At 39.3% G+C, this 15,553-nt stretch overlaps 1 long non-coding RNA gene and 1 pseudogene across 1 annotated transcript; one reads left to right on the top strand and one right to left on the bottom strand.

The window, feature by feature from the left end:
* Positions 1 to 571: 571 nt before the first annotated feature.
* LOC112847714 (interferon a3-like) lies at positions 572 to 1,615 on the bottom strand (annotated as a pseudogene).
* Positions 1,616 to 4,817: 3,202 nt separating this feature from the next.
* On the top strand, positions 4,818 to 5,353 carry LOC109203136 (uncharacterized). Its single transcript, XR_003221439.1, has 3 exons — positions 4,818 to 4,961; positions 5,127 to 5,198; positions 5,298 to 5,353. It is a non-coding gene; the product is annotated as an uncharacterized LOC109203136 (long non-coding RNA).
* The last annotated feature ends 10,200 nt before the right edge of the window (positions 5,354 to 15,553 follow it).

Here is a 15,553-nt window from a genome sequence, read left to right on the forward strand (position 1 = left end):
AATGAATATCAATGGTATTTAAAGTAGCTGTAGATAATATTACGTCTGTGAGACGATTCTTGGTAATTTTTTCTCTAGTGATTAAAATTTTATTTGTGAAGATGTACATGAAGTCATTACTTGTTAATGTTAAAGGGATGGTTGGCTCAACAGTGCTCTGACTTTTTGTCAGCCTGGCTACAGTGCTGAAGAGTAACTTAGGGTTGTTCTGATTTTCTTTAATCAGTGACGAATAGTAAGATGTTCTGGCTTTACGGAGGGCTTTCTTATAAAGCAACAAACTATTTCTCCAGGCTAAATGATCATCTTCTAATTGCAATCATAATCTGGTTAAAGGAACTTACAAGCTCCCCATTTTGATAATAAAAATGTAATATAAACAATAAATTCACTTTGTTTGTACAAGATAGACTCGTTTATTTAATAAAATATATTTTAAAAAAATGTTCATTTTGCTCATTATGAAGACAAAATTTTTACAAAATCTTGATCAGCATAGAAAAACAATCAAAACAAAAATAAATATACAAACAACCAAGTAAATAAATAAATAAATTAAATAATAGACAAGCAATTAGAAGAACACAGCCGTCATCACAGACATGACAACAGACAGGTTTTAGTGGGCAGTGTGCAGAGACGAAGCAAGCTGTTCTGCTCTCATTAGATGGGCTTTGGTTTCCTTCCTGATCACCTCCCAGGCTTCAGCACTGTGACCCTACAGAAATACCAATATTAGTATTATTATTACTGAAATAAGTTATTCCATCTATTTATCTTAAGGATGATCTAAACCCCAAATTAATGAGAATGATGTGATCTTACCATTTCCTTTAAGATATGATGTGAGAGTCTCTTAAAATACATGTGCAGCTTTGTGGTTTTCTTCTTGTGACCGTGGCTCCCAATCTAATTTAATTACAAGCAAAATGACAATTAAGAACATGTCATGTCATGTAAAGTATCATATTCGAATGTACTAAAAACCCAACTGAAAGTGAACTTACACAGGAGTGAAGCTCTTCAGCCTGTTTGTTGACAATATTGAGAAAGTTCCTCACTGTGCTGTGCTCCCATGATGCAGAGCTGTGATCCTCCTCAAACAGGACAGCCACCTCCTCCAGAACCTGAACTGTGAAAGCCAGTTTATCCTCAGCCTGGAAGAAGAAGATCAAACACAGACCACTTTAGAAATGCTTTAATAATAATAAGAGTAGATTTAAAAGACACAAGTAACCTGTCATAAGAGAAAATTATCTTTTTTTTCTTTCAATATTCAAAAGCTGAGGTTCACTTACTGATGATTTGGAACCTGGCGGTACAGGTGATTAGGGAAGGCCACGGTGACCTCCACTTCAGTGGTGTTAGTGACGTTTTTAGCCTGAAACACATTGAGTGTTTTAGTCATCAGATGCTAAAGTGAAATAATTCTAAAACTATTTAAATAACGAATCAACTAATATTAAAACATTAAAACACTTACCATGGTATCAAGTAGATTCAGAGTTTCTTCGTTGTGCTGTCTGAATTTATGATCCATCCATCTGCAGCTTAGCGAGGAGCCTTCAGTGGACAGAGCAAGAAACAGGCAAGCAAAGAGAATCCTGTTCAGCATTTTTAAAAGGTATAAACTTCCTTTGTAGGAAGCAAATGTCTCCCGGTGTTCTGATGGAGCAGACCTGCAGCGCCGCATTTATAGCAGAGCGAAAATATTTCATTTTCTATATACCTGGGAAACCCGCAGGTGGATAAGATATCCGAAGTTATAAGGGTTAAAAGTTAGTTGACATCATTATGAGGATTCCTGGAGATACACATCCATTTGAACACCTAAGAAACATGACGACAAACACAACTCACGACTGATGATTTTATTTGTAACCATAACGTGTATAGGTTTACCTTTTGATACTAAACAGTTAATGTGTTACAGGGATATTAATGCTGCTTTGAGGACATTTAAGTCTATTATGTCAAGAAACGGGCATGTGGCAGGCAGAGAGTGGACCCACATGCATGAATAGGTGACGAAACAAAACTGATCAGATCACAGGTCAGACATATGTTAACGATAACGTCATTGCAAGTACTACAGGTGCTGGATTGCTTTTCTTGTTTGTTTGTTTGTTTGTTTGTTTGTTTGTTTGTTTTGTTTTGCTGAGGGGGCCTTTTTTCAATTATTTTTATTTCAGACTCATTCAGAATCGGAGCAGATGAAGACTCCTGGTTTGCCCTCCACTATTGGTCACATGAGGCCAACACAAATACATCACAACTGATTTACAAGTACAGCAGAAGTGCAAGCTGTTTAATAATGAACAAACTGCTAAAAAAGCTAAATGCAGGCCGCATGAAATGATGCAATGATGCAATGAACCAAGGTAAATACACCTGCTCATCCATACCTGCGCCCATTCTTCACCCACGTGGCAGCCGCTTTCATTTTCCTCGGTAAAGAGAAAACAAATACCCAAAGTGGAAGCTGTAATTTACGAGTATCACCTATAGGCGGCGTAGAGTTTCTATTTGTAACAAGTGTCACCTGGCAGTTTGCTGGCTTCCGCCGTGTGATTGGCAGAGGAACTTTGAACAGGTAGTAGGTGTGTGAGGTGAGGTCAGCGCTCTTCTGTGGGAAGTTCCAGAGACAATTAACTCACTCTGGTGCGAGTGGGTATGTTGTTCGTGTGAAGTTTTAATGGTGTTCAAGCTCTAGATCGACTGCGCGTGATCGATATTCTGTTGTTGTGATGCCTCTGCAGTTAATTTTTTCTTTTTGGTTGATTTATAATTTCTTTTGGTTAGTCCGTCCAGCCGTAAAGATGTTATGAATGAAGGGCGGACTAACCTCTCTCGTTTTTATTTTTATCTTTCCGTTTATTTATTTGTGCCACTTCCCTTTTATAAATCCAGACTGCAGGTCACGCATATCGCTGATTCCCAGCTGTGCTGAGACCAGAACTGTTTGCAGTGCGTGCCCACTGGTAAATGGACTGTTGCAAATGGATTGCAGTGTCTCTAAACTGGGTGTGACGGTTTGCAGTGTAGTGTTATTTGCTCGCACCTTTGGTTTGATGGGTCTCATGTGCAGCTGGAATCTTAGTAAAATATGTTTTAAGTCCTGTCTGGGAATGAATGGGAAATGTATGTTTAATTGATGGAATAAATACATTATACATTTATCTCTTTGTCATTTTATTTGACACCTTAGTGCTCTGTTACATATTGTTGTAGACGCCACAAGACTTTCTGTTCTCCGTTCACAGCTCCTGCCCTGCTTTTCAAGACTTTTCATAACACACTGCAACTTATATGACCAGTAGGCTATATTTGGCTTTTTATTTATTTCAGAACCTGAAAAAACAAACTTAAATCACTCTATACTCTTTTCTTCTCTTCTTTATTCAACCCTACTTGAAACTGAAAGCAAACGTGCGTACGGTGCGTCAATGACGTTTGGTACACATCCGCTTTCATTCTATTTGATCATGAGTGACGAAAAACTGTGTTCGACGTTGGCTGTTTTCATTTTTTACTTTTTTTTTTTTTTTTTTTAATGATAAATGATATTTTTTTTTTGCACAATACATGAATTGAAATGTCTTGATCAATGCAAATTCAAAAATAATATAAAATATTATAAAAAAAAAAAAAAAAATTTTTAATATGTAAAAAAAAAAAAAAATTTCATACAGTAATGAAAGCATCAGCTAATGATACATCATTGACATACTCTAGTATATATCAAAATCAAATCAGTCAAACTGCCATTAATGCCTTGCTACCCGCAAAGAAGGTGAATACTGCCTGCAAAACATTACTGTAAATCTCCAACCTTCAACTTTCCAATATAAAATAATGTAAGAAAGAATTTCGCATAAACAAAATGAAAATGATGTTATAAATCTTGTTTTTTTTTTTTTTTTTTTTTTTTTTTTAACTTTCTACTTGATTAGAAAATGAAATTCTTGCACTCTGCTATAAATGAAGCGCTGGAGGTTTGCTCCATCAGAACACCAGGAGACCTGAGAGTTTGCTTCACACTAAGGAAATTTCTACATTTTTCAAAAATGATCAGCAGGATTTTCATCGCTTGCCTGTTTCTCGGGATGTACAGTACGGGCTCCTCGCTAAGTTGCAAATGGATTGTAAAACATCCAGGCAACAAATGAGTCAATTCAGTCTGACAACAAATAGCTTTAGGTCACTTCATATGATGGTGAGTGCACTTCTTTGCATAATGTTTAATATGGTATTGATTTAAATAGTTTGATTAGTTTCATGCATGTGATGTGTGTGCGTTTTGTGTGTGATGCAGATTACTAACACCACTAAAATTGAGCACAACGTGACGTTCCCTAATCAACTGTATCAACAGACGTCCAACGCAACAGTAAGTCATCCCAACTTTTTACATAAAGTTGTTTCTTTTTTGTATGAAGAACTGAAAGTGTCGTGATGGCAAATCTACAAAAGTTTCTCTTTACCTATATATAGACTATAGCTATTAAAAGGGTCGTAGGGATTCTCTCCCACAGAGCCAAGGGAGTTGTCTCTTATCATGACTCTGTCATAACTCCTGTGTATAAAAATGTATAATTCAAGGACAAAACACAACAACCTTATTTTCAAACATTTGTTATTGTGCAAACAAAGCTTTCCAGTCTCTGGAAAATTTTTCATAGCTGTGTGGATTCTTGTTCTTTGACTATTCAGACATCCATCTTGAAGTTTTGAACAAGTATTCCCATAGTGATCTCTTCTTCTTCTTCTTCTTCTTCTTCTTCTTATTCTTCTTCTTCTTCTTCTCCCAGGATGAGGATAAACTGGCTTTCGTAGTTCAGATTCTGAAGGAGGTGTTTGACCTGTTTGAGAAGAATCGCAGCTCTGCACCATGGGAGGAGAACACAGTGGAGAACTTTCTCAATATAGTCAACAAACAGGCTGAGAAGCTTCACTCCTGTGTAAACTCACCTTCATTACAATGAACATGATATGGATTTTTAATTTTACAATGAATTCAGTCTCTATTATATATATTATATATCAGTCTCAGAAAAATGTGAATAAGTTAAAGTGGAGAATGATGTATTCAAATATATTTTGCTCTTTCCTTGTGGTTTATTTAGGTTGGAAGCCACAGCAATACGACACAGCTGACGCATTTCAAGGGGCTCTCAAATGAAACCCTAAAGGACAATGTAAGTCTGCATTATTTTTACTAAACCTATATTTCGATGTGAAGATATTACACCTCTGGTGTTTTAATGATAATAATAATAATATTGTTGTGTCTGTAGGGTTACAGTGCTGAAGCCTGGGAGGAGATCAGGAACATAACACAAGCCCATCTGAGACAATGTGCGTCCTGGTTGAAACTCTGGAAACTGCCCATAAAACTTGTCTGTCGGATAAATTTTTAAAAATGTATTTGTATTTTTTAATTGGTTTAATTTATTTACTCTATTCATAATATTTACACTATTATTTATTTTTAATATTTGTGTATATTTATTTATTTATTGATTTCTGAAACATTTCCATACAGTAAACTAGACATATTTCATGTTATTTTATATGTTAAAGTCAATAAATATTTTCTTACCTCACAAATTGAAATATGTTGACTTTTCTATTCCTGAAATATCCAGAACAATTGTTATGCACTTATTTTTAATGAGTACAATCAAACATAGAAACATTGTCCAGAATTATATAGAAAGACTGGTTTGATTCTTCACAAAAGCTCTGATACCTCATATGGAGTGAGTATGAGCACCAAGACCACTTTAAAAACTTTTGGGGGTTTTGAAACTCCCTTTTAAAAGGAAGAAACCCGGCCACCTCTCCCCGAACACCAAGGCATTCCCAGGTCAGCCTAGATATATAATCCCTCCAGCGTACGATGGATCTGCCCTGGTGCTTCATGCGGACAAAGCTCCTGCAGTGGTTGTATAAGGTTGAATGGCCGTAGCAATTGGCCAGAAACCCCCAACTCCCAGAGCACATTCCACAGGACACTCTGAGGGACAAGGTCGAATGCCTTCTCCAAGTCCACAAGGCACATGTAGACTGGTTGGGCAAACTCCCTTGCACCCTCAAGTCGAGAGGATAAAAAGCTGGTCCAGGGTTCCACGACCAGGACGAAAACTGCATTGTTCCTCTTGTATCCAAAGTTCGACTAATGGACGGACTCTCCTTTCCAGCACCCTGGCATAGACTTTTCCAAGGAGGCTGAGGAATGTGATTCCCTATAGGTGGAACACATCCTTTGATCCCCCTTCTTAAAGACGGGAACCACCACCCCGGTCTGCCAATCCACAGGTACCGTGCCTGATCTCCACACAACATTGTAGAGGTATGTCAACCAAAACAGGCCTACAGCATCCAGAGCCTTCAGGAACTCAGGGTGAACCTCATCCACCCCCGAGGCTCTGCCACCAAGGAGTTGTTTAACTAGCTCAGTGACCTTACCCCTCCCTTCGTCCCCCGACTCTGCCAGTGGGATTAAGTAGGTCCTCGAAGTATTCCGTCCACTTCCCAAAAATGTTGTCAGTTAAAGTCAGCAGTGCTCCACCTGCACTACACACAGTGCAGGTAGAGCATCGCTTTTCTCACCTGAGTTGCCGGACGGTTTGGCAGAATCTCTTCGAGGTAGTCCCAAGGCTTTTTCCGTGGCCTGCCTGAACTCCTGCCACTGGGTTGTAAACTCTGCCGGAGGTGTGAGTTGAAGATCTTGCGGACCGGGGCCTCTCCTAGGCATTCCCAGCACACCCTCACTATACATTTAGGTGTGCCAGGTCTGTCCCAACATCCTCCCCCTTGTACACTGTGTGCTTTTTTATTCTAGTTCTTGAAAAAATTATTTTTTTTGTTTCTTAAGCCACTGAAATCGGACCTTTGAGACATTCAGCATTAAAAAGTAAATAACTCAAGGAATGAACCAGGGTTGTGTCTACACACAAGATTCAAAGAACCCATTTTAAATGGTATATTTAGGCACTTTGTTACTAGCACCTGTCACAACAAAGAAAGAAAGAAAAAATGATTTGTTTGCAGGTTTTTTTTAGTCGTATCTAAAAAAAAAAAATGCCAATGATAACAGTATTTTCCATCAACAAGATGATTTCCAATGAGCTATCATCATCAAAAAACAAACAAACTACTAAACAAAAACCAAGCAAACAATAAGAAACATAAAAAATACAGTACAACCAATGAGAAATGGCGAAAGGAGTTAAAAGTCAATAACCGCTTATGCTGAATTACAAAGGAAATAACAGATAAAGTTGATCATAAAAAACAGACACATTGTTAAACTTTTTTTTTAATTTACAAACTGTGCTTTATGAAAAACTGACATAAGATAAGATAAGATAAGATAAGATAAGATAAGATAAGATAAGATAAGATAAGATGACCTTTATTAGTCCCACAGGTGGGAAATTTGTTTCGTTACAGCAAAAGTGCAAAGTTATGTAGCAGAAATTAGAAAACACTGGAATGCAATAAAATAAAATAAAATACCATATACAATAGAATAAAATAGAATAATATATACAATAGAATAAAATAGAATGCAAATGCTATATACAACTGAGTAAGAAAATACAAAAATACAACTTTGTCAGAGAAAGAATTGCACATATAGCAGTCTTATTGCACATGTGTGGATGTGTGTATTTGATCAGCTGCAAAAGTCTTTATTGTGGAGTCTGACAGCAGTGGGGAGGAAAAACCTGCGAAATCTCTCCGTCCTGCACCGTGGGTGCCGCAGCCTGCCGCTGAAGGAGCTGCTCAGTGCTGTCACAGTCTCCTGCATGGGGTGGGAGATGTTGTCCAACAGGGATGACAGCTTAGCCGCCATTCTCCTGTCACTCACCACCTCCACTGGGTCCAGAGGGCATCCTAGAACAGAGCTGGCCCTTCGGATCAGCCTGTTCAGTCTCTTCCTGTCCCCAGCAGAGATGCTGCCGCCCCAGCAGACCACACCATAAAAGATGGCTGAGGCCACCACAGAGTCATAGAAGGTCTTCAGGAGTGGGCCCTCCACTCCAAACGACCTGAGTCTCCGCAGCAGGTACAGCCTACTCTGCCCTTTCCTGTAGAGGGCGTTTGAGTTATGAGTCCAGTCCAGTTTGTTGTTCAGATGAACACCAAGGTACCTGTAGCTGTCCACAGTCTCAATGTCCATACCTTGGATGTTCAGTGGTTGCAGTGGAGGATGTTTGTGCCTGCGGAAGTCTACCACCAGCTCCTTGGTTTTACTGGCGTTGATCTGGAGGTAGTTAGAGTCAGTCCTCTGTACTCCTTGTCGTCCCCATCAGTGATGAGGCCGACTATTGCAGAGTCATCAGAGAACTTCTGCAGGAAGCACTGGGTGAAGTTGTGGGAGAAGTCTGCAGTGTAGATGGTGAAGAGGAATGGAGCCAGAACCGTTCCCTGTCCGACACGCAGCCCTGAGTCCTCACATACTGTGGTCGGTCGGTGAGGTAGTCCAAAATCCAGGTAGTGAGGTGATGGTCCACTCCTGAGTTCTCCAGCTTGTCCTTCAGGACCGAGGGAAGAATAGTGTTGAAGGCACTGGAGAAATCAAAGAACATGATTCTCACAGTGCTCCCAGCGGTCTCCAGGTGAGCGAGGGAACGATGTAGGAGGTGAATGACGGCATCATCTGCTCCAATGCCAGGTTGGTAGGCAAACTGAAGTGGGTCCAATGATGAGCTCACCAGGTGCCGAAGCTGAGCCAGGACCAGCCGCTCCAGGGTCTTCATCAGGTGGGATGTCAGAGCCACCGGCCTGTAGCTGCTGAGGTCCTTGGGGCGTGAAGTCTTTGGCACTGGTACAACACAGGAGGTTTTCCAGAGCTGTGGGACTCTCCCCAGCCTCAGGCTCAGGTTGAAGATGCGCTCCATCACCCCACACAGTTGGTCCGCGCAGGACCTGACGACCCTTGAGCTGATGCCATCTGGGCCCGCTGCCTTCTTGGCTTTAATCCTCCTCAGTTCCCTCCTAACCTGGGTGGTTGAGAGAGACAAGCTGGAGCCTTGTGTTGAGTGTGTATTGGATGCTGTTGTTGGGGGTGGGGAGGAGTGAGCAGGGTGAATAGAGGAGGTGTGAAGTGTCTGAGGTGTCAGAGGTGGAACAGCAGCAGTGGGGGTGGGTGAGTCTGCAGCCGATGTCGAAGACTGCCTCATGGCTGAATCAAATCTGTTGAAGAAATGATTCAGTTCATTTGCCCACCTCACATCCCTCCCAGGCAGAGAGTTCTGATGTTTGTGGCCCGAGATGGTTCTGAGGCCGCTCCAGACTTCACCAACGTTATTTTGCTGAAGCTGGTTCTCCATCTTCTGCCTGTAGCTGTCCTTCCCATTCCTTATCAGTCCCCTCAGCTCTTTCTGCACCCTTTTCAACTCCTCTTTGTCTTTGGATTTGAAGGCCCTCCTCTTCTGCTTGAGGACAGCTTTAATTTCTGGGGTAATCCAAGGTTTGTTGTTGGAGAAACACCGTACAGTCCTGGTAGGTACGGTGTTATCCACACAGAAATTAATATGGTCAGTAAATGATACAATTACTCCTCCAGTTTAGACATATTTGAGATTGTGTTTAAAACGCCCTCTGTCTCAATACATATGAAGAATAACGCATGGTGGAATGACCACAAAGTAAACGTTAGACTGATGCAGTACATGAGCACGATGCCTACACAAATACACAGTCATGTGTAAAAGAACTGAAAAATGGTTGAAAAGTTTTTCCATATTAGGGCATTAAAAATAAATAAATACATTCATTAATATAATATAATATAATATAATATAATATAATATAATATACTGTCTTAATTGTGTCAATTTACTGATTGACTGACAGAAGAGTTACATCTTATATTATGGGTTTTCTTTTTAACCCATTAAAGAAGACTTTAATTCCTCTTTTGTGAACTTCCAAGCACTGTGGAGTTTTCCCTTTTTTTGTTTGTTTTGTTTTTTTGAGACGTTATTTTTGAGTTTAATTGGAATCGAAATCTGGTTAAAGGAACTTACAAGTTTCCCATTTTGATAAAAAAAAAGTAATATTAACAATAAATTCACTTTGTTTGTAAGAAGATAGACTCTTTTATTTAGTAAAAATATATTTTTCAAAATGTTCAGTTTGCTCATTATGAAGACAAATTTTCCAAAATCTTGATCAGCATAGAAAAACAATCACAAAAAACGACACAGCTGACGCATTTCAAGAGACTTTCAAATGAAACCCTAAAGGACAATGTAAGTCTGCATTATTTTTACTAAACCTGTATTTCGATATGACAGATATTACACCTCTGGTATTTTAATAATGATAATATTGTTGTGTCTGTAGGGTTACAGTGCTGAAGCCTGGGAGGAGATCAGGAACATAACAAGCCCATCTGAGACAATGCGCGTTCCTGGTTACATCTCTGGGAACTGCCCACTAAAACTTGTCTGTCGGATAAATTTTTAAAATGTATTTGTATTTCTTAATTGGTTTAATGTATTAATTGTATTCATAATATTTATACTATTGTTTTTATTTATTTATTTATTAGATTTCTGAAAATTTTCCATGAAATAAACTAGACATATTTCTTATTACTTTATATGTTAAAGTCAATAAATATTTTCTTATCTCACAAACTGAGATATGTTGACTTTTCTGTTCCTGAAATATCCAGAATAAGGGTTATGCACTAATTTTTAATGAGTGCAATCAAAAAATATTGTCCAGATTTATATAAAAAGACCGGTTTGATTCTTCACAATAGCTCTGATACCTCATGTGGAGTGAGTATGAGCACCAAGACCATGTTAAAGACTTTCTTTGGTTTTTAAAGTGGTGAGTTGTTCTCCAGCTTCCTTGAATATATCTTACATTTTTTTTCTTTCTACACTGTCTATCCATCCGTCTTCTTCCACTTATCCAGGGCCGAGTCGCTGGGCAGCAGTCTAAGCAGAGAAGGCCAGACCTCCCTCTCGCCGGCCAACTCTCCCTGAACACCAAGGCATTCCCAAGTCAGCTGAGAGCTATAATCCCTCGAGCGTGTCCTGGATCTTCGCTGATGCCTCATTCAATTCAATTCAGTTTTATTTATATAGCGCCAAATCACAACAACAGTCACCTCAAGCCGCTTTATATTGTACAGTAGATCCTACAATAATAGATACAGAGAAAAACCCAACAATCCTATGAGCCCCTATGAGCAAGCACTTTGGCGACAGTGGGAAGGAAAAACTCTTTTAACAGGAAGAAATCTCCAGCAGAACCAGGCTCAGGGAGGGGCGGGGCCATCTGCTGCGACAGGTTGGGGTGAAAGAAGGAAAACAGGATAAAGACATGCTGTGGAAGAGATTAATAGCAGGTGCGATTCAATGCAGAGAGGTCTATTAACACGTAGTGAGTAGGAGAGGTGACTGGAAAGGAAAACTCAATGCATCATGGGAGTCCCCCGGCAGCCTATGTCTATTGCAGCATAACTAAGGGAGGATTCAGGGTCACCTGGTCCAGCCCTAACTATATGCTTTCGCAAAAAGGAACGTTTTAAGCCTGATCTTAAAAGTAGAGATAATGTCTGTCTCCCGAATCCAAACTGGAAGTTGGTTCCACAGAAGAGGGGCCTGAAAACTAAAGGCTCTCCCTCCCATTCTACTTTTAAATACTCCAGGAACAACAAGTAAGCCTGCAGTGCGAGAGCGAAGTGCTCTAATAGGGTGAAATGGTACTACAAGGTCATTAAGATAAGATGGGGCCTGATTATTCACGCTGTTCTCTTTATATTTGCTACCCCTGGGACAAATTTTCAGAAATCATAATATTTCTTTCCATTGTTATGCGGATGATATCCAAATCTACTTTCCACTGGATTTGCATCTTCAGTCCCCGCTATTGCCATTACTCAACTGTCTGTGTGATGTTAGAGACTGGCTACTGCACAACTCCCTCACTCTTAATGAAAACAAAACAGAAATTATCATCTTTGACAGTCACATGCCTTTGAATCAGCTATCGGAGACCTTAGGATCCTATGCCAGTCATCTATCGTCTACTGTCAGAAACCTTGGAGTAGTGCTGGATAGTTCCCTTAAATTAGATAAGCAAGTGGCTGCAGTGGTGAAAACCAGCTTCTACCAACTGCGCCAAATTTCTAAGGCAATGCCCTACCTACGACACAATGACCTTGAAAAGCTCATTCATGCTTTCATAACTTCAAGACTGGACTACTGTAACTCTCTTTATTTAGGTCTCCATCTTTCCCTTATCCAACGCCTGCAGTTAGTCCAGAACGCCGCAGCACGCCTTCTAAGCGGCACCAGAAGACATGACCATATCACACCCATCCTTGCCAACCTTCATTGGCTCCCTGTCAAATACCGTATCGTTTTTAAAATTCTTTTATACACTTTTAAAATTTTAAATAACCTGGCACCCAGTTATTTGATCGACCTCCTTAATCTATACGTCCCCACGAGAGCACTCAGATCCTCTAACCAGGGGCTCTTAATGCAACCAATGTCTCGACTGAAGACTAAGGGGGATCGTGCTTTTGCTTTTGCCGCACCAAAACTCTGGAACAGCTTGCCGTTTGATGTCCGTGCGTCGGAATCTATCCAATCCTTCAAATCACGGTTAAAAACCCATCTGTTTAAGCTTGCCTTCCAAACAACTTAGTTTTAACCTCTCCCTGGTTCATGCTTGCTGTCACGTCACCATTCTATAACTGTATTTCTTTGCTGTCAATTGTATTTTCTGCTCTTTTATTGCTGTAACCCGCAAATGCGGCTCATCTGTGAAGCACTTTGTTGTACTCGTGACTTTTAAATGTGCTATAGAAATAAAATTGAAATTGAAATTGAAATTGAAATTAAGATAAGATGGGGCCTGATTATTCAAGACCTTGTATGTGAGGAGCAGGATTTTGAATTCAATTCTGGATTTAACAGGAAGCCAATGAAGGGAAGCCAATACAGGAGAGATATGCTCTCTCTTTCTAGTCCCTGTCAGGACTCTTGCTGCAGCATTTTGGATTAATTGAAGGCTTTTCAAGGGAGCTTTTAGGACTTCCTGATAATAATGAATTACTGTAGTCCAGCCTAGAAGTAATAAATGCATGAACTAGTTTTTCAGCATCATCCCACATGTGGGACTAATAAAGGTTATCTTATCTTATCTTATCTTATCTTATCACTCCGAGGACAGGATATTTCTAATTTTAGAGATGTTGTGCAAATGGAAGAAGGCAGTCTTACATATTTGTTTAATATGTGCATTGAAGGATATGTCTTGGTCAAAAATGACTCCAAGGTTCCTCACAGCATTACTGGAGGCCAAGGTAATGCCATCCAGAGTAAGAATCTGGTTAGATACCATATTTCTAAGATTTTCAGGGCCGAGTACAATAACTTCAGTTTGATCTGAATTAAGAAGCAGAAAGTTAGCGGCCATCCAGGTCTTTATGTCTTTAAGACATTCCTGCAGTTTAACTAATTGGTGTGTGTTATCTGGCTTCATAGATAGAGCTGCGTGTCATCAGCATAGCAGTGAAAATGTATACCATGTCTTCTAATGATACTGCCTAAGGGAAGCATGTATAATGTAAACAGAATTGGTCCTATCACTGAACCCTGTGGAACACCATAGTTGACCTTAGTGTGTGAAGAGGACTCTCCATTTACATGCACAAATTGGAGTCTATTAGATAGTCTTTTAGAGTCTATTAGATACATATGATACAACCCACTGCAGCGCAGTACCTGTAATACCTACAGCGTGCTCTAATAGAATATTATGGTCAACAGTATCGAACGCTGCACTGAGGTCTAGCAGGACAAGCACAGAGACGAGTCCACTGTCAGAGGCTATAATGGAGACCTGGGGTTCCATTATCTTGTTTGTATTTTTATTAATTGATTGGGAATTTAAAAGTATAATAAAGAAATCACACATTAGTTCTTATGAATTCTTTATTAGGTTTATTTGATGTAGGATTAAATTGACAGCTTGTAAATGAGAAGAGACAAGGGGACTGGCCATCCTACCTGTGTCAGAAAAGAGCCGAAGTTAGAGCTGCTTACATTTAATCATTTGTCGATAACCTAAACATATGTGAAAAGAGAATATGGAAAAGTACTCACCTATCCTGGTTGCTTCTTGCAGGATGTGGCGTAAAAGAGTGAAAGCAGCTCAATCACCTGCTTAAGAGCTCCTGGAGCAGACCAGTGTGCCAGGTTAGGGGAGTATGGTTAAGAATGGTTTTAATTTAGATAGTAATGGTTGAAGCTTGAGTTATTGATTTGTTTATAGTGCGTGTTGGAAATATGTATATGTTTGTTATGTGCTCTAATGTTATTGTATGTTTGTTTGTGTGGAGGGTTATGTTTTCATTTTGATTAGCTAATCCCCATACTTGGGCTCGTCCGGATGCTCACCTGAATAGGTAGAGTATAAAAGGAAGCCATTTTGTTTTTAGTTGTTGGTGTTTGTGCTGTTAACATGTGCCTTCTTTAATAAAGTGCCAGTCCATGGATATATTTTATTCCAGTCTCGCGTCATATTATTGGAAGGAACCTATGACCGCCGGCCAAAACTGACAGAGGCTATAAGAAGATCATTTGTAACCTTCACTAAAGCTGTTTCTGTGCTGTGATGAGCTCTGAAACCTGACTGAAAGTCTTCAAATAAGCCATTCCTCTGCAGATGATCTGTTAGCTGTTTGACAACTACTCTTTCAAGGATTTTTGATATGAAAAGAAGGTTGGAGATTGGCCTATAATTAGCTAAGACTGATGGGTCTAGAGATGGCTTTTTAAGTAAAGGTTTAACTACAGCCAGCTTGAAGGCCTGTGATACATACATGCCGATTATTAGAGATAGGTTGATCAGATTTAAGATTGAAGCATTAATTAATGGCAGTAATTCTTTAAACAGTTTTGTAGGAATGGGGTCTAAAATACACGTTGATGGTTTGGAGGAAGTAATTATTGAAGTTAACTCAGAAAGATCAATTGGAGAAAAAGAGTCTAAATGAATATCAATGGTATTTAAAGTAGCTGTAGATAATATTACGCCTGTGAGACGATTCTTGGTAATTTTTTCTCTAGTGATTAAAATTTTATTTGTGAAGATGTACATGAAGTCATTACTTGTTAAGGTTAAAGGGATGGTTGGCTCAACAGTGCTCTGACTTTTTGTCAGCCTGGCTACAGTGCTGAAGAGTAACTTAGGGTTGTTCTGATTTTCTTTAATCAGTGACGAATAGTAAGATGTTCTGGCTTTACGGAGGGCTTTCTTATAAAGCAACAAACTATTTCTCCAGGCTAAATGATCATCTTCTAATTGCAATCATAATCTGGTTAAAGGAACTTACAAGCTCCCCATTTTGATAATAAAAATGTAATATAAACAATAAATTCACTTTGTTTGTACGAAGATAGACTCGTTTATTTAATAAAAATATATTTTAAAAAAATGTTCATTTTGCTCATTATGAAGACAAAATTTTTACAAAATCTTGATCAGCATAGAAAAACAATCAAAA

Source organism: Oreochromis niloticus, linkage group LG8, assembly GCF_001858045.2.
Source record: "Oreochromis niloticus isolate F11D_XX linkage group LG8, O_niloticus_UMD_NMBU, whole genome shotgun sequence".
Lineage (NCBI taxonomy): Eukaryota > Metazoa > Chordata > Actinopteri > Cichliformes > Cichlidae > Oreochromis > Oreochromis niloticus.